The sequence below is a fragment of the Nerophis lumbriciformis genome, linkage group LG07 (genome assembly GCF_033978685.3).
Source record: "Nerophis lumbriciformis linkage group LG07, RoL_Nlum_v2.1, whole genome shotgun sequence".
NCBI classification, from domain to species: domain Eukaryota; kingdom Metazoa; phylum Chordata; class Actinopteri; order Syngnathiformes; family Syngnathidae; genus Nerophis; species Nerophis lumbriciformis.
Window position 1 is genome coordinate 27,737,973 of NC_084554.2, and position 19,508 is coordinate 27,757,480.

At 43.0% G+C, this 19,508-nt stretch overlaps 1 long non-coding RNA gene across 1 annotated transcript; it reads left to right on the plus strand.

Moving 5' to 3' along the window:
- The first annotated feature begins 1,088 nt into the window (after window positions 1-1,088).
- LOC133609245 (uncharacterized) lies at window positions 1,089-15,539 on the plus strand. The gene is made up of 3 exons (XR_009815686.1): window positions 1,089-1,143; window positions 4,830-4,932; window positions 15,233-15,539. It is a non-coding gene; the product is annotated as an uncharacterized lncRNA (long non-coding RNA).
- The last annotated feature ends 3,969 nt before the right edge of the window (window positions 15,540-19,508 follow it).

Below are 19,508 nucleotides of genomic sequence, written 5' to 3' on the forward strand. Positions count from 1 at the left end.
GCGACATCACTCTCTACACACCCTTGTTGATGATCCATGCTGCTCTTTTCATGTCCTTTTCTCGTTCCAAGTAAGTTCTCTTTATTCAGGTCATAGTTTGGAAGTTTTGTTTTATGTTCATAGTTCTGCCTTCGTGCTAGTGTTTTATTTTCATAGCCACGTTTTGTACCTCCGTTGTGAGCGCCTTTTGTTTGTTCCTTTTGAGTGTTAAAATTAAAAGATGTCACTACCTTCACGCCATGTCCGGTCCAAGTTCACTTGCATCTCGGGAAAACAACCACTCCATAGTCCAAGTCTTGACAAATTTTTTGTGATGTCAAGGTTTTCTATGTATTTCTATGCAGCAGGCGATATTTAGTTACACCAGCAGAGGGCGCTTGGTGCCGTTGGTATCAGTAGCTGGCGCGGTAGAAGAAGTCTGTCAGTACGTGATATGAAAAAAACAGATGCATCAAGCTCCGGTTGTAACGCTGTGTTAATTGTTTTGCAGGTAAGCTGGTTTGCAGATAACACATACAAGCAGTTGTATAATTTATTCTGTACCTTTTAGAGTAAGCAATGTTAAGCTAAGGTCTGTTTTGTGAATGTTATGAGTTAAAAACGAGTCGCATTCAGGGTATTTTCTAAGATGGCGGACGTTGGTCCGAGGGTAACCACGGTGACGAAGCAAAATACAGTTAGCTTTAGTTTAAGAGTAAGTTCACGACATAAATCCTCAGAGATACTTGAAAATATAATATTAAATGCCATTTATGTTACAAGGACATGCTAAACGAACTTTTGAGTGTTGCATTGCTCATAAGCACACCAGATATGTGTGTCAAAGCTAAACTACAGTTAGTGTGTGCTAAGGCAGAAGATTTACAGTCGCACATTGAACAGTAGGTTGAGTACAAGTAATGATAAAATGACATAAGTGATAAATACAATCCATAGATTATGAAACAGTGATTAAAAACAGTAAAAATGTTTTTTGTGTGTATATATGTATGTGTAGGTGTATACATAAATATATTTTTGGAATACTTGTAAAATTGTTCAACTCCAGACATTGTATTTTGTAGAAGAAGTCTGTCAGTACGTGATATGAAAAAAACAGATGCATCAAGCTCCGGTTGTAACGCTGTGTTAATTGTTTTGCAGGTTGATCCTGAAAAATAAATGTGTCGCACAACGAAAGAGTTGGCCCATCTTTCGAGCCGTGTAACATTTGCAACCAGCAGATTTGCGTTTTTTAAATACTTGTTTTGTTTTTTAACCACAGAAAACACATCTAATTTCATCCTAATTATGCATGATTATATGTAATTATACCGATACAATGTACACCCTATTCCGTATGTACGAACCCACATTTCTTACATGTTTATGTCTTTATGGTTCACTGATCATGTTATTTCGCTAAGATGTTCCACCATGCTTGGTGGTCACTGATCGCGCGATAGAGAGGCGAAGCAACGTGAATCCATTCAGGTGCAAAACCGATAAATCCATGTTCATTGTTTTGAGTAAATCACTTTTTATGTAACTAATATGGGTTGAATATGGATGCAATCTTACTTGGAGGGGAGGAAACAGGTGGTTAAGTTGAACGGCACTGTGTCCCCCCCCCCTCTCAGTAAGCTGTGGAGTACCCTAAGGCAGTATATTAGGGCCTTTACTGTTCCTAATATACATAAACGACATGTCATCAGCATGCGACTGTGAATTGTTTTTGTTTGCGGATGACTCGGCCCTGCTGGTATCCGGCAAGGGCAAGTCACAGGTGGAGAAAATCCTCAGTGCTGAACTCTGTAGAATTTGCACCTGGCTAGCTGACAACAAGCTATCCATACACTTGGGTAAAACGGAATCCATCCTGTTTGGGTCCCACATCAACCTTAAGAAAGTCAGTGACTTCACTATAAAAGTGAGTGACATTGTTATCGTCAGGAAGGATGAGGTCACCTACCTAGGTTCCATTCTAGAGGCTAATCTTTCCTGTGATAAAATGGCAACCAAGGTAATCAAAAAGGTCAACCAACGAACGAGATTTCTCTATAGAATCTCCTCTCTGGTCAACAAAAGCACCATGAAGATTCTGGCAGGAACTCTAGTTCAACCCTTTTTCGCTTACGCATGCACCTCCTGGTACCCTAGCACCTCCAAAACCCTCAAATCTAAACTCCAAACATCCCAGAACAAGCTAGTCAAATTACTTCTAGACCTCCACCCCAGATCCCACCTCACTCCTACCCACTTCTCCAAAGTGGGCTGGCTCAGGGTGGAGGACAGAGTAAAACAACTTGCACTGAGCCTTGTCTATAAAATCCGCTACACCTCCCTGATACCGAAGTACTGTCAAACTACTTCCGTAACGTAAATGACCGCCATAACCACAACACCAGGGGGAGCTCCACTAACCACCTTAAACCCAGATTCCGATCTAACAAAGGTCTTAACTCATTCTCTTTCTATGCCACATCAATGTGGAATGCACTCCCAACAGGTGTAAAAAAAAAGGGCATCTCTATCCTCCTTCAAAACCACACTGAAAGAACACCTCCAGGCAACTTCAACCCTAAACTAACACCCTCCCATCCTCATCATACCTCTTTGGATTGTAAATAATCAAATGTAAACCAAATGTAGTCACTTTTTCTTATAATTTCTGATCTCTCTCTCTGTGTCCAATACTTGCTGTACATATCCTACCAAGTCAGACCCACACTGTTCCAATGTCAATTTCTCTGATGATGCAATTGTTGATGACTGAAGTGTTGATACCAACCAAACTGACCCCCCTCCCGCCCCCCCCCCCCCCCCCCCTCCATATCCCACACCCCGGATTGTAAATAATGTAAATAATTCAATTTCTATACTGTGATGATTATCTTGTGTGATGACTGTATTATGAAAATAGTATACATCTGTATCATGAATCAATTTAAGTGGACCCCGACTTAAACAAGTTGAAAAACTTATTCGGGTGTTACCATTTAGTGGTCAATTGTACGGAATATGTACTTCACTGTGCAACATACTAATACAAGTTTCAATCAATCAATCAATGAAATTGAATCGTGTCTAACAAAATCTGATTAATTACAAAAAGGGCATTTTGATCATTTTGTACAAAATGTTCAGCAAAAACGGTTAATTCCAAACAACTTTAATATATTATGGTGCCAGCCTGGCTCTAAAAAAATTGTGAAAACATCATTTTTTACAGAGAAATACTTATTGCATCATTGTAATGAATTAATTTAATCCGAACAAACACCTATTTTGGATGATCCATGTGGGACAACAGTATGGCATCTAGTTTTACCGTATCAGTGTTCGAATACGGCAGATTAAACACACAGTTCATTCAATTCGTCATTTGAGAGAGTATAGTGGCTATACACATGGCTCCTGTACATCCTGTACACAGGCAATAGACAGGATCTTTCTGATCGCACTGTCGACCTTTCTTGCTCATAGACTACTCAGATTTATCAGGACAGAATCTCCTTATGCAACCAGTAGGCAAGGGCACCACACGCACACTGATTTCATCAAAGTTACTCATTAATGATGCTTTAATTTAGTTATAATCACGGCAAAACAGACATGAAGGAAGCGAACATGGACGCTGATGTGGAATAACGTCATCAACTTTCAATGGTCCTGATAGATTTGTCTGTTATTGCCACAAAAAGACCAAGTCGCTTGTCGGTTTCTGAAGTAAAACAGAATATTCAACAGTGAAATGCAAAAGATGAGTCGCTTTTGCCGAAAATTTGATATTACCTCCTGGTAGAGAATGGTGTAGACTAGGGTTGTACGGTATACCGGTATTAGTATAGTACCGCGATACTAGTGAATCATATTCGATAATATACCGTCAAAATGTAAACAAACGCCATTGGTGGATCTATACCTAACATCCACTGTAATGACACCAAGTACAATAGCGTATCTAGTCAATGCTACTATGATTACGTTGATATTTTTTGGCATCACAACGTCTTCTTTCGTTTTTAAAAAAATTTATATTATGTTTATAAACTCAGAAAATATGTCCCTGGACACATGAGGACTTTGAATATGACCAATGTATGATCCTGTAACTACTTGGTATCGGATTGATACCCAAATTTGTGGTATCATCCAAAACTAATGTAAAGCATCCAAACAACAGAATAATAAATTATTATTACATTTTAACAAAAGTGTTGATAAAACATGTTAAAAGAGAAAGTAAGCAGATATAAACAGTAAATGAACAAGTAGATTAATAATATTTTTTTTTACAGTTTGTCTCTCATAATGTTGACAAAATAATAGAATGGAAAATGACACAATATGTTACTGCTTATGTCAGCAGACTAAATTAGGAGCCTTTGTTTGTTTACTTACTACTAAAAGACACGTCTTGAAAGTTCACTATTTTATTCAAGGACAAACTTGCAATAATAAAGTTAAAGTGTCAATGATTGATGTTTAATATACTGTAAGTTTTTTTGTTAAAAGCCAATAATGCAATTTTTTGTGGTCCCCTTTATTTAAAAAAGTATCGAAAAGTACCAAAAAGTATCGAAATATATAGAACATTTATTTAACCAGATAAGAAACCCATTGAGATCAAGATCTCTTTCACAAGGGTGACCTGGCCAAGAGGTCACCCTTGGCCAGGGTCACACAATCATTTTGATACCGGTACCAACATATTGGTAACACTAGTGTAGACTATTTAATGGTACTCACAGCTCAACATTGGCGGAATGGAGTTTATCGTTTTTTGTGCATGAACTCTTCATGTATAAAAAAAAAAGTTATTGTCCATCTGTCCATCTATCTTTCAGGGAGTGAAGGGCCAGATCCTGCACGGCTTAGACCATGTGACCTGCTTCCTGGATGACATCCTGATCACAGCTGGCTCCTGGGAGGACCATCGAAAAAATCTAGGTGAAGTCTTAAGTCATCTGGAAAGATATGGCGTAAGGGTGTACACATTGTGGACGTGAAGGTCTCCACCCCACACACCAAAAAGTGAAAGGCATAATAAATCCTCCCAGCCATACATATTCCACTGAACTTTGTTCACGTTCAGGGCCGGCCCGTGGCATAGGCCGTATAGGCAAATGCTAAGGGCGCCGTCCATCAGGGGGCGCCATGCCAGTGCCACAAATGTTGGAGAAAAAAAAAAAAAAAAAAGTTGTTATTATTATTTCTAAATACAAAAAAATAATCTCACGTTAATTAAAATGCAAAGTAAAGCCTATTTAATAGAAATATTATTTGTTACAACATTACGCCCCCCCTCCTCCCCCCGCACGGTGCGCCCCCTCCCTTCCAGGTGTTGTGCCGGAAAACGCACCCCTGCCATAATATGCACCCCCTGACGCGGGAGCGCGCTTACGTCACTCGATTGCATCACTCGTCTCGAAAAGTATATCTAACTCGGCTGTTGGCTGAAATCGCCTCTTTTAAATCGCCTCTTTCGGCATAAAAAAGTACATGAAGTGGATTCTCGAAAAGTATATCTAACTCGGCTGTTGGCTGAAATCGCCTCTTTTAAATCGCCTCTTTCGGCATAAAAAAGTACATAAAGTGAAATAATCCAAGTTTTCTTTACTTGTGCTTTACTTGTGGATGAATTAAAAATTGTGAGCCTTTAATGATTTCGCCGTCATTCAAGTGGCTGAAATCGCCTCTTTCGGCATAATAAAGTACATAAAGTGAAATTATCCTTACGTGTGGATGGATTCCAAATTGTGAGCATTTAATGATTTCGCTGTCATTAGATCAGATAAGGCGAAAACAATAACCAATTAATATTGGAATATTTGCTGTCCCGAAAATGTAGTATTGTCTACCTTGACAGCTATACTGTAAAGAATATGTACACCAAAGTAAACCTCTATATGTACTTTTTTAGAGACATCAAGAAGAATGAATGTTTGCTGCTTCATTCGACGTGTTGTCGTGATCCAATACTCGTATTTTAAAAATATGACATTTTCTTTAACTTTAGGAGCTCATGGGTGGATGGATGAATAAATAAATGAATGCATCTGATATCTACCTTTGATTTGGTTTTAAGAAGTTTCATATTGAACATTCACAAATAACGTTACCAAAAGTACCCGAAGTACCAGAGGCGGAGTTATGGGGGGTGCATTTCCCACCTGCCATAAAATGCACCCCCCATCTATCTCTGGTTAGGAAGGTCCTAGAGAAAATGAAACTCACCCTGGTTACTCATCATAGCCCCCCGGGTGTACACTGAAAACCATGTGAAAATTGGACTACCAGAAGTGGAGTTATGGGGGGGGTGCATTTCCCACCTGCCATAAAATGCACCCCCCATCTATCTCTGGCTAGGAAGGTCATAGAGACATGAAACTCACCTTGGTTACTCATCATAGCCCCCCCGGTATACACTGAAAACCATGTGATGATCGGACTACCAGAAGTGGAGTTATGGGGGGGTGAATTTCCCACCTGCCATAAAATGCACCCCCCATCTATCTCTGGCTATGAAGGTCATAGAGACTTGAAACTCACCCTGGTTACTCATCATAGCCCCCCCGGTATACACTGAAAACCATGTGATGATCGGACTACCAGAAGTGGAGTTATGGGGGGTGGGGGGGGTGCATTTCCCACCTGCCACAGAATGCACCCCCCATCTATCTCTGGCTAGGAAGGTCATAGAGACATGAAACTCACTCTGGTTACTCATCATAGCCCCCCCGGTATACACTGAAAACCATGTGATGATCGGACTACCAGAACTGGAGTTATGGGGGGGTGAATTTCCCACCTGCCATAAAATGCACCCCCCATCTATCTCTGGCTAAGAAGGTCCTAGAGACATGAAACTCACCCTGGTTACTCATCATAGCCCCCCGGGTGTACACTGAAAACCATGTGAAAATTGGACTACCAGACGTGGAGTTATGGGGGGGGTGCATTTCCCACCTGCCATAAAATGCACCCCCCATCTATCTCTGGCTAAGAAGGTCCTAGAGACATGAAACTCACCCTGGTTACTCATCATAGCCCCCCGGTATACACTGAAAACCATGTGATGATCGGACTACCAGAACTGGAGTTATGGGGGGGTGCATTTCCCACCTGCCACAGAATGCACCCCCCATCTATCTCTGGCTAGGAAGGTCATAGAGACATGAAACTCACCCTGGTTACTCATCATAGCCCCCCCTGTATACAATGAGAACCATGTGAAAATTGGACCTCCAGAGGTGGAGTTATTTGCATTTTCAGGCAGGACGTTCAGGCCAGCTGCCTGAGAATGCACCCCCTATGTTTTTCTTGGTATGTACAGTGTCCCCAGCTCTTGGTACATGGGACTTCTCTAACAAAGTTTACCTCACAATAGAGATAAAGTCCCTGTCACACCAAACATCATAAATACATCGGTATTACGATAATATAATCTGAAACCAGTCTTGTAATTAAATAGGTTTTTTCAGGTCAGAGGAGAAGAAATATAATTTCTTATCAAACAAGGTATAATGCAATTTATTTTAATACAAACAAATAACAAAATCCACCAATAGTTAAATAATTTATATATACAATATTCAAAGTCAAACGTCAAATAAAGTGAACACAAAGACAATCAATCAATCAATCAATCAATCAATGTTTATTTATATAGCCCTAAATCACAAGTGTCTCAAAGGGCTGCACAAGCCACAACGACATCCTCGGTACAAAGCCCACATAAGGGCAAGGAAAACTCACCCCAGTGGGACGTCGATGTGAATGACTATGAGAAACCTTGGAGAGGACCGCATATGTGGGTAACCCCCCCCCTCTAGGGGAGACCGAAAGCAATGGATGTCGAGTGGGTCTGACATAATATTGTGAGAGTACAGTCCATAGTGGATCTAACATAATAGTAAGAGTCCAGTCCATAGTGGGGTCAGCAGGACACCATCCCGAGCGGAGACGGGTCAGCAGCGCAGAGATGTTCCCAACCGATGCACACACCCTAACCCCCTTTTTAGATCAGTTGATCTGCCGTTTCTTTTTTTTCCTCCTCTGCTCCCCTCTCCCTTGTGGAGGGGGCGGGGGGCACAGGTCCGGTGGCCATGGATGAAGTGCTGGCTGTCCAGAGTCGGGACCCGGGGTGGACCGCTCGCCTGTGCATCGGTTGGGAACATCTCTGCGCTGCTGACCCGTCTCCGCTCGGGATGGTGTCCTGCTGGCCCCACTATGGACTGGACTCTTACTATTATGTTAGATCCACTATGGACTGTACTCTCACAATATTATGTCAGACCCACTCGACATCCATTGCTTTCGGTCTCCCCTAGAGGGGGGGGGGGGTTACCCACATATGCGGTCCTCTCCAAGGTTTCTCATAGTCATTCACATCGACGTCCCACTGGGGTGAGTTTTCCTTGCCCTTATGTGGGCTTTGTACCGAGGCTGTCGTTGTGGCTTGTGCAACCCTTTGAGACACTTGTGATTTAGGGCTATATAAATAAACATTGATTGATTGATTGATTGATTGATTGTCTTTGTGTTCACTTTATTTGACGTTTGACTTTGAATATTGTATATATAAATTATTTAACTATTGGTGGATTTTGTTATTTGTTTGTATTAAAATAAATTGCATTATACCTTGTTTGATAAGAAATTATATTTCTTCTCCTCTGACCTGAAAAAACCTATTTAATTACAAGACTGGTTTCAGATTATATTATCGTAATACCGATGTATTTATGATGTTTGGTGTGACAGGGACTTTATCTCTATTGTGAGGTAAACTTTGTTAGAGAAGTCCCATGTACCAAGAGCTGGGGACACTGTACATACCAAGAAAAACATAGGGGGTGCATTCTCAGGCAGCTGGCCTGAACGTCCTGCCTGAAAATGCAAATAACTCCACCTCTGGAGGTCCAATTTTCACATGGTTCTCACTGTATACAGGGGGGGCTATGATGAGTAACCAGGGTGAGTTTCATGTCTCTATGACCTTCCTAGCCAGAGATAGATGGGGGGTGCATTCTGTGGCAGGTGGGAAATGCACCCCCTCCATAACTCCAGTTCTGGTAGTCCAATTTTCACATGGTTTTCAGTGTACACCCGGGGGGCTATGATGAGTAACCAGGGTGAGTTTCATGTCTCTAGGACCTTCCTAGCCAGAGATAGATGGGGGGTGCATTTTATGGCAGGTGGGAAATGCACCCCCCCCCATAACTCCACTTCTGGTAGTCCGATCATCACATGGTTTTCAGTGTATACCGGGGGGGCTATGATGAGTAACCAGGGTGAGTTTCATGTCTCTAGGACCTTCCTAGCCAGAGATAGATGGGTGGTGCATTTTATGGCAGGTGGGAAATGCACCCCCCCCCATAACTCCACTTCTGGTAGTCCAATTTTCACATGGTTTTCAGTGTACACCCGGGGGGCTATGATGAGTAACCAGGGTGAGTTTCATGTCTCTAGGACCTTCCTAGCCAGAGATAGATGGGGGGTGCATTTTATGGCAGGTGGGAAATGCACCCCCCCCATAACTCCACTTCTGGTAGTCCGATCATCACATGGTTTTCAGTGTATACCGGGGGGGCTATGATGAGTAACCAGGGTGAGTTTCAAGTCTCTATGACCTTCCTAGCCAGAGATAGATGGGGGGTGCATTCTGTGGCAGGTGGGAAATGCCCCCCCCCCCCATAACTCCAGTTCTGGTAGTCCGATCATCACATGGTTTTCAGTGTATACCGGGGGGGCTCTGATGAGTAACCAGGGTGAGTTTCATGTCTCTATGACCTTCCTAGCCAGAGATAGATGGGGGGTGCATTCTGTGGCAGGTGGGAAATGCACCCCCCCATAACTCCAGTTCTGGTAGTCCGATCATCACATGGTTTTCAGTGTATACCGGGGGGGCTATGATGAGTAACCAGGGTGAGTTTCATGTCTCTAGGACCTTCCTAACCAGAGATAGATGGGGGGTGCATTTTATGGCAGGTGGGAAATGCACCCCCCCCCCCATAACTCCAGTTCTGGTAGTCCAATTTTCACATGGTTTTCAGTGTACACCCGGGGGGCTATGATGAGTAACCAGGGTGAGTTTCATGTCTCTAGGACCTTCCTAGCCAGAGATAGATGGGGGGTGCATTCTGTGGCAGGTGGGAAATGCATCCCCCCCCCCCATAACTCCACTTCTGGTAGTCTAATTTTCACATGGTTTTCAGTGTATACCCGGGGGGCTATGATGAGTAACCAGGGTGAGTTTCATGTCTCTAGGACCTTCCTAGCCAGAGATAGATGGGGGGTGCATTCTGTGGCAGGTGTGAAATGCACCCCCCCATAACTCCAATTCTGGTAGTCCAATTTTCACATGGTTTTCAGTGTATACCCGGGGGGCTATGATGAGTAACCAGGGTGAGTTTCATGTCTCTAGCACCTTCCTAGCCAGAGATAGATGGGGGGTGCATTTTATGGCAGGTGGGAAATGCACCCCCCCCCATAACTCCACTTCTGGTAGTCCAATTTTCACATGGTTTTCAGTGTACACCCGGGGGGCTATGATGAGTAACCAGGGTGAGTTTCATGTCTCTAGGACCTTCCTAGCCAGAGATAGATGGGGGGTGCATTTTATGGCAGGTGGGAAATGCACCCCCCCCATAACTCCACTTCTGGTAGTCTGATCATCACATGGTTTTCAGTGTACACCCGGGGGGCTATGATGAGTAACCAGGGTGAGTTTCATGTCTCTAGGACCTTCCTAGCCAGAGATAGATGGGGGGTGCATTTTATGGCAGGTGGGAAATGCACCCCCCCCATAACTCCACTTCTGGTAGTCCGATCATCACATGGTTTTCAGTGTATACCGGGGGGGCTATGATGAGTAACCAGGGTGAGTTTCATGTCTCTATGACCTTCCTAGCCAGAGATAGATGGGGGGTGCATTCTGTGGCAGGTGGGAAATGCCCCCCCCCATAACTCCAGTTCTGGTAGTCCGATCATCACATGGTTTTCAGTGTATACCGGGGGGGATATGATGAGTAACCAGGGTAAGTTTCATGTCTCTATGACCTTCCTAGCCAGAGATAGATGGGGGGTGCATTCTGTGGCAGGTGGGAAATGCACCCCCCCATAACTCCAGTTCTGGTAGTCCGATCATCACATGGTTTTCAGTGTATACCGGGGGGGCTATGATGAGTAACCAGGGTGAGTTTCATGTCTCTAGGACCTTCCTAACCAGAGATAGATGGGGGGTGCATTTTATGGCAGGTGGGAAATGCACCCCCCCCCCATAACTCCAGTTCTGGTAGTCCAATTTTCACATGGTTTTCAGTGTACACCCGGGGGGCTATGATGAGTAACCAGGGTGAGTTTCATGTCTCTAGGACCTTCCTAGCCAGAGATAGATGGGGGGTGCATTCTGTGGCAGGTGGGAAATGCATCCCCCCCCCCCATAACTCCACTTCTGGTAGTCCAATTTTCACATGGTTTTCAGTGTATACCTGGGGGGCTATGATGAGTAACCAGGGTGAGTTTCATGTCCCTAGGACCTTCCTAGCCAGAGATAGATGGGGGGTGCATTCTGTGGCAGGTGTGAAATGCACCCCCCCATAACTCCAATTCTGGTAGTCCAATTTTTACATGGTTTTCAGTGTACACCCGGGGGGCTATGATGAGTAACCAGGGTGAGTTTCATGTCTCTAGGACCTTCCTAGCCAGAGATAGATGGGGGGTGCATTTTATGGCAGGTGGGAAATGCACCCCCCCCATAACTCCACTTCTGGTAGTCCGATCATCACATGGTTTTCAGTGTATACCGGGGGGGCTATGATGAGTAACCAGGGTGAGTTTCATGTCTCTATGACCTTCCTAGCCAGAGATAGATGGGGGGTGCATTCTGTGGCAGGTGGGAAATGCCCCCCCCCATAACTCCAGTTCTGGTAGTCCGATCATCACATGGTTTTCAGTGTATACCGGGGGGGCTATGATGAGTAACCAGGGTGAGTTTCATGTCTCTATGACCTTCCTAGCCAGAGATAGATGGGGGGTGCATTCTGTGGCAGGTGGGAAATGCACCCCCCCATAACTCCAGTTCTGGTAGTCCGATCATCACATGGTTTTCAGTGTATACCGGGGGGGCTATGATGAGTAACCAGGGTGAGTTTCATGTCTCTAGGACCTTCCTAACCAGAGATAGATGGGGGGTGCATTTTATGGCAGGTGGGAAATGCACCCCCCCCCATAACTCCAGTTCTGGTAGTCCAATTTTCACATGGTTTTCAGTGTACACCCGGGGGGCTATGATGAGTAACCAGGGTGAGTTTCATGTCTCTAGGACCTTCCTAGCCAGAGATAGATGGGGGGTGCATTCTGTGGCAGGTGGGAAATGCATCCCCCCCCCCCATAACTCCACTTCTGGTAGTCCAATTTTCACATGGTTTTCAGTGTATACCCGGGGGACATGATGAGTAACCAGGGTGAGTTTCATGTCTCTAGGACCTTCCTAGCCAGAGATAGATGGGGGGTGCATTCTGTGGCAGGTGTGAAATGCACCCCCCCATAACTCCAATTCTGGTAGTCCAATTTTCACATGGTTTTCAGTGTATACCCGGGGGGCTATGATGAGTAACCAGGGTGAGTTTCATGTCTCTAGGACCTTCCTAACCAGAGATAGATGGGGGGTGCATTTTATGGCAGGTGGGAAATGCACCCTCCCCCCATAACTCCGCCTCTGGTACTTCGGGTACTTTTGGTAACGTTATTTGTGAATGTTCAATTTGAAACTTCTTAAAACCAAATCAAAGGTAGACATCAGATGCATTCATTTATTTATTCATCCATCCACCCATGAGCTCCTTAAAGTTAAAGAAAATGTCATATTTTTAAAATACGAGTATTGGATCACGACAACACGTCGAATGAAACAGCAAACATTCGTTCTTCTTGATGTCTCTAAAAAAGTACATATAGAGGTTTACTTTGGTGTACATATTCTTTACAGTATAGCTGTCAATTGGTAGACAATACTACATTTTCGGGACAGCAAATATTCCAATATTAATTGGTTATTGTTTTCGCCTTATCTGATCTAATGACGGCAAAATCATTAAATGCTCACAATTTGGAATCCATCCACACGTAAGGATAATTTCACTTTATGTACTTTATTATGCCGAAAGAGGCGATTTCAGCCACTTGACTGACGGCGAAATCATTAAAGGCTCACCATTTTTAATTCATCCACAAGTAAAGCACAAGTAAAGAAAACTTGGATTATTTCACTTTATGTACTTTTTTATGCCGAAAGAGGCGATTTAAAAGAGGCGATTTCAGCCAACAGCCGAGTTAGATATACTTTTCGAGACGAGTGATGCAACCGAGTGACGTAAGCGCGCTCCCGCGTCAGGGGGTGCATATTATGGCAGGGGTGCGTTTTCCGGCACAACACCGTATCATGACTCTTTTTGGACACATCAAAAAATCAACACAAGATGTCAAAACGGCCAAAACTGTCAGGTGCCCAGGGAAGAAAAAGAGAAAAGAATAGGAGAAACGAGAAAAGACAGAGGTAGCAGGTAGGTAACGTTAGCCTACATGAAATTATTTGTCTGTTACAGAATGTGATAGTAACCTAGCTTTTTAGCATTAAGCTAATGTTACATGATTCGGCAATTGCTAATCAATAAATAGCTAGTTCTGTTTTAACGTCGGGTTAATATTGTGGAGGGGGCTAAATTGTTATGGAAAATAAAAATGTAACGTTAGGTAATTACAGTACTCCCACCTTATTCCTCAGGGACATTTGTATTAGATCTTTTAAGCAGGTGTTTTTTGTTTACATTATTGCCCTCTGGTTAGCTAATGTTTGCCCTGCAGGTAATAGTCACTTTTCCACCCCTTTATATATTAGGTATAGTTGTAAGTAAAAAAAAAGGTCAAAGACAAAGCTATTCGGGTTCTTGTGAGTATATACACTTCACTGCCGATGTGGGGGGGCGCCACCTAAAATCTTGCCTAGGGCGCCAGATTGGTTAGGGCCGGGCCTGTTCACGTTGAACTATTATTGACGATTTCTAAAAGATCCATCCGCACCGTTGCAACCCAAGTACACTCTACTGAAGAAAGAAAGTCCTTGGATACGGATGACTATGTATGAAGAGGCACTTGAAAAATCAGAAAGACTTATGCAACCAAAAGTGTGTGATGCGTCTCCTTATGGTGTAGAAGCAGTCATATCACACAATATAGAAAATGAAGAGCACACGCTAAAATATGCTGAGTACAATTATGCACAAATAGGGACATTATTATTGGAGTAAAAAAATCCATAAATATTTGTATGGTATCGTAGTTTCTACTCACCACATAGCACAAATCACTTTGGCAATTTGGGCTTCGATCAGAACCTATGAAAGTACTGAATCCAGTACCCTGCTCAGCCTGCTCAGTGGACTAGTGGTTAGAGTGTCCGCCCTGAGATTGGTAGGTCGTGAGTTAAATCACCAAAATGATTCCCGAGCGCGGCCACTGCTGCTGCTCACGGCTCCCCTCACCTCCCAGGGGGTGGAACAAGGGGATGGGTCAAATGCAGAGGGTAATTTCAACACACCTAGTGTTTAGGAAGTACGGTATTGCATTTCATTTTTATGCCGATGATTGCCAGATCTATTTTCCCATGGCACAAAATAACACGGTTCAACATCTCATTGACTGCCTGCACAACATCAAAGGCTGGCTTTCAGCTAACTTCCTGAGCCTAAATGAAGACAAAACAGAAGTTATGTTGTTCGGTCCAAGTCGCTCTCCCTCCCCCAACGTTGACCTCGGCACTCTGACCCCGTATCTTAGCGACTGTGTCACAAACCTGGGGGTAAAGATCGACTCAGATTTTAAATTCGAAAAACAAATCAGCGTCGTACAAAAAAGCTTTTATCAATTACGCCAAATAGCGAAAGTGAAACCGCTTCTATCAAGACATGATCTTGAGAAATTAATCCACGCCTTTATCTCGACTCGTCTAGACTACTGCAATGCTCTGTACGTAGGCATTAGCCAGGCCTCCCTCGCTCGCCTGCAGCTCGTGCAGAACTCTGCTGCTCGTCTGCTAACACAGACCCGCAGACGTGAGCACATCACCCCTATATTAGCGTCCCTTCACTGGCTCCCTGTGCGTTACCGAATCAATTTTAAACTCCTTCTATTTGTTTTTAAATGTCTAAACAACCTCGCTCCAACATATCTCTCCAACCTCCTTCAGCCTTACTGCCCCACCCGATCCCTAAGATCAGCCGATCAGCTGCTACTGACGGTCCCTGACACAAGGCTGAAGCTTAGAGGTGACAGAGCTTTCGCCGCTGCTGCTCCCAAACTCTGGAACGACCTACCTCTGAGTGTTAGACAGGCCTCCTCTCTTCCTGTTTTTAAATCTCTCTTAAAAACATACTTTTATTCCATGGCTTTTAACACTTAGTGATATCCATCCTGCTATGGCGCCCCATAATACACCTGCTGTGAACCTGTTTTTATGTTTTTATGTTCTATTTATTTTATTTATTTATTTTTTATTGTGCTCTGTTTGTGTTGTGTTGTGTTTGCTTGGTTCTCGTATTATCTTTTAACCTGCCCATTGTACAGCACTTTGGCTACCCCTGTAGTAAATTTTAAATGTGCTTTATAAATAAAGTTGATTTGATTTGATTTGTGGATCATTAAAGTTTGTCTAAGTCTGAATCTACCCTTCCCTTGCAGACCTACACTTTAAGCACCATTTTTTTTTTAGCATGATGCAATTCTATCCACTGTAAGCTCTACTGTGAGGCTGTTTTGTTTATCCACCACAAACCCACTACATTGTCAAACTCAGACTCTTTTAATTGTCTGTGTGCGTGTTTTTCTTTGTAATAAATGATGAGAAATGAGCGCTGCAATAAGACAGCCGTCCTCGGGCTCCGGCTCTGTTGTAGGAAGACATCACTCTCCAAGCCAGGCAGATAATAAAGCCGAGCGTGGCAGATAAGACAACAGTCTTATCAACATCTCTCCGTCTCTCTCCCTCTCATGCTGTTACTTCCTCCATTCGGCGCCTCGCTTTGACTCTTGTCCGTCGATCCCTCCAAAATACACATGTCCAGCCAAAGCTGTCCCTCACCGACTTCTCTGAGCTTGATTGGAAGAAAATGGCGGAGTCAACGGCGGACATGTCGCACCGTCCGCAGAACAGTGGATGTGACGGGAACCTTCAAGACGTGGCGCTTCTTTCAAGTGGGGCCCAGATGGAGGTGGCAACATGCTGTCAAGAGCTCTGTAGTTAATTAGAAGACACTCCGCTGTGGCATGGGGAGGACGGTAGGAAATCGCAGTCAATTACGTGCTGCTTGTAACATGATTCAAACCCTGCTCACCTGACACCAGAATAGCCTCGTATAATATATTTATACTATAGTACAATATAGGGTTGTACGGTATACCGGTATAGTACCGTGATACTAATGAATCATTTTCGGTACGATACTGTCTCTGAAACGTATCGATGCCGCACCCCCCGCGTCAAAGTCACGTCGTGACATTGCTGGTTTACAAGCAAACGAGCATGTTCGACGGCACACAATCACGGAGTACTTACAAGCAGACACAGCGTGTAGACAGAAAAGGGAGAACAGACGCATTTTGGCTTAAAAACTAACGATAAAGGTGAAGTTATAACACTGAAACGCCCTCAGGAAGAGGTGCTTTAATACATGGCTAGCTAGCTAGCGGCTAACGTCCATCCGCCGTCAGCAGTGTTTTAGCTACTTCTAAATCACTAATCCTGGTCTCCATGGCGACAAATAAAGTACGTTTCTTACAAGTATCATCCCCGCAGGACGAGGAATATCTAAATATGCTTCACTGGGACGGCGTGGCGAAGTTGGGAGAGTGGCCGTGCCAGCAATCTGAGGGTTACTGGTTCAATCCCCACCATCCTAGTCACGTCCGTTGTGTCCTTGAGCAAGACACTTCACCTTTGCTCCTGATGGGTCCTGGTTAGTGCCTTGCATGGCAGCTCCCGCCATCAGTGTGTGAAAGTGTGTGTGAATGGGTGAATGTGGAAATAGTGTCAAAGCGCTTTGAGTTCCTTAAAAAAGGTAGAAAAGCGCTATACAAGTACAACCCATTTACCATTTACGACACACCGTAGCTCACCGGCGTCAAAATGTAAACAAATGCCATTGGTGGATCTACACCTAACATCCACTTTAATGATATCGTACCAGGATATTGGGCCGGCGGCATGGCGTAGTGGGTAGAGCAACCGTGCCAGAAACCTGAGGGTTGCAGGTTCGCTCCCCGCCTCTTACCATCCAAAAATCGCTGCTCTTGTGTCCTTGGGCGGTACACTTCATCCTTTGCCCCCGGTGCCACTCACACCGGTGAACTGAATGATGAATGATAGGTGGTGGTCGGAGGGGCCGTTGGCGCAAATTGCAGCCACGCTTCCAACAGTCTACCCCAGGGCAGCTGTGGCTATGAAAGTAGCTTACCACCACCAGGTGTGAATGATTGATGGGTTCTACATGTAAAGCGACTTTGGGTACTTAGAAAAGCGCTATATAAATCCCAGTTATTATTATTATTATTATTATTATTATTATCAGGCACGTATCTAGTCGATACTACTATTATTACGTCAATATTTTTTGGCATCACACCACATCGTTTTTTTAAGATGTATATTATGTTTATAAACTCAGGAAATATGTCCCTGGACACATGAGGACTTTGAATATGGCCAATGTATGATATGGTATCGGATTGATACCCAAATTTGTGGTATCATCCAAAACTAATGTAAAGTATCAAACAACAGAAGAATAAGTGATTATTACATTTTAACAGAAGTGTAGACAGAACATGTTAAAAGAGAAAGTCAGCAGATATTAACAGTAAATGAACAAGTAGATTAATAATTAATTTTCTACCACTTGTCCTTATTAATGTTGACAAAATAATAGAATGAAATATGATACAATATGTTACTGCATATGTCAGCAGACTAATTAGTAGCCTTTTGTGTGTTTACTTACTACTAAAAGACAAGTTGTCTTGTATGTTCACTATTTTATTTAAGGACTTAACTGCAATAAGAAACATATGTTTAATGTACCCTAAGATTATTTGTTAAAATAAAGCCAATAATGCAATTTTTTTGTGGTCCCATGTATTTAGAAAAGTGCCGATAAGTATCGAAATAATTTTGGTACCGGTACCAAAATATTGGTATCGTTACAATAGTACAATAATGTAAATCCCATTCCTTCATATGCACGTCACTTGTACTCTGAGTGGACACTGCTTCAAAAATAGAAATGCAGTACATAGTGTCGGTAAAAAACTGCACAAAAGACGGTGTGAATGAAATAATGCTTGGTTGCCTTTCACAATCCTCCATGGGGAAACGCTCTTATTTGACCTTTTCAATCAAGTTCTGGCAGAGTGTCTATGCTTTGTTTCCAACACGAGCAAACCACTCGGTGACCGAGCCCCCGTCTGTGAATGCAAAAGAAAATAGCTGTCAAGTTTGAAAATAAATTGTGTACCTGCATTCGAAAATCCATTAGGCAAGGTGTGCCAGCAGGCTGAAGGGGCTGCAAGGAAGCTGATGAAAGTGGGGGCGGATGTGTGGGTGACTCATTCTGTGGTTCCACTGTGTGTTTTGGACTTGGGAGCACAGGCTAAAGTAGTATTGACAAGGTTGTGTGTAACAATTTAAAGCCATATGTGTGCAGTATGTATGTCGTCATTAAAAGCCAACTCTTATACTTCTGAACTGATGCACATACAGTGGTGAACATTTGGAAAAAAATGCATCCATCCTGTGCTGCCTATCATTATTTTTAACTATCGGGAGTTTTACTGCGGTTATCAGTAATAGTGTTTATTGTTTCATCCCCTAAGATCAATGCACTCCATGAAAGACTTTACCAGATGTGTCAAACTTGTTTTTAATGAGGGCCACTTCGCAATTATGGCTGCCGTCAGTGAATATATACAGTATACATATAAATGTATAATAGCCGTGTTACGCAAGTTGCATAGGAAACTATTTTTGGTTACTAAAATGTATACTGACAGATTGATGGATAACTTGCTTTGCTTGTTGCAGGATCAGATACTATTAAAGTGAACAACATATGCAATTGGTACAGTTTTCTATCAAAATTGAAAATATAATACACGCATTTTGTCATAATGTGATTTATTATTATTTCCAGCCTTTTTTTGCAGGCCACATAAATGATGTGGCAGACCATATAAAATAATGTGGCATTTCACATACAAAACCCACAACTAGTGAAGTTGGTACGTTGTGTAAATCGTAAATAAAAACAGAATACAATGATTTGCAAATCCTTTTCAACCTATATTCAATTGAATACACTGCAAAGACAAGATATTTAACGTTCGAACTGGAAAACTTTGTTATTTTTTGAAAATATTAGCTCATTTGGAATTTGATTCAAAAAAGTTGGCACAAGTGGCAAAAAAGACTGAGA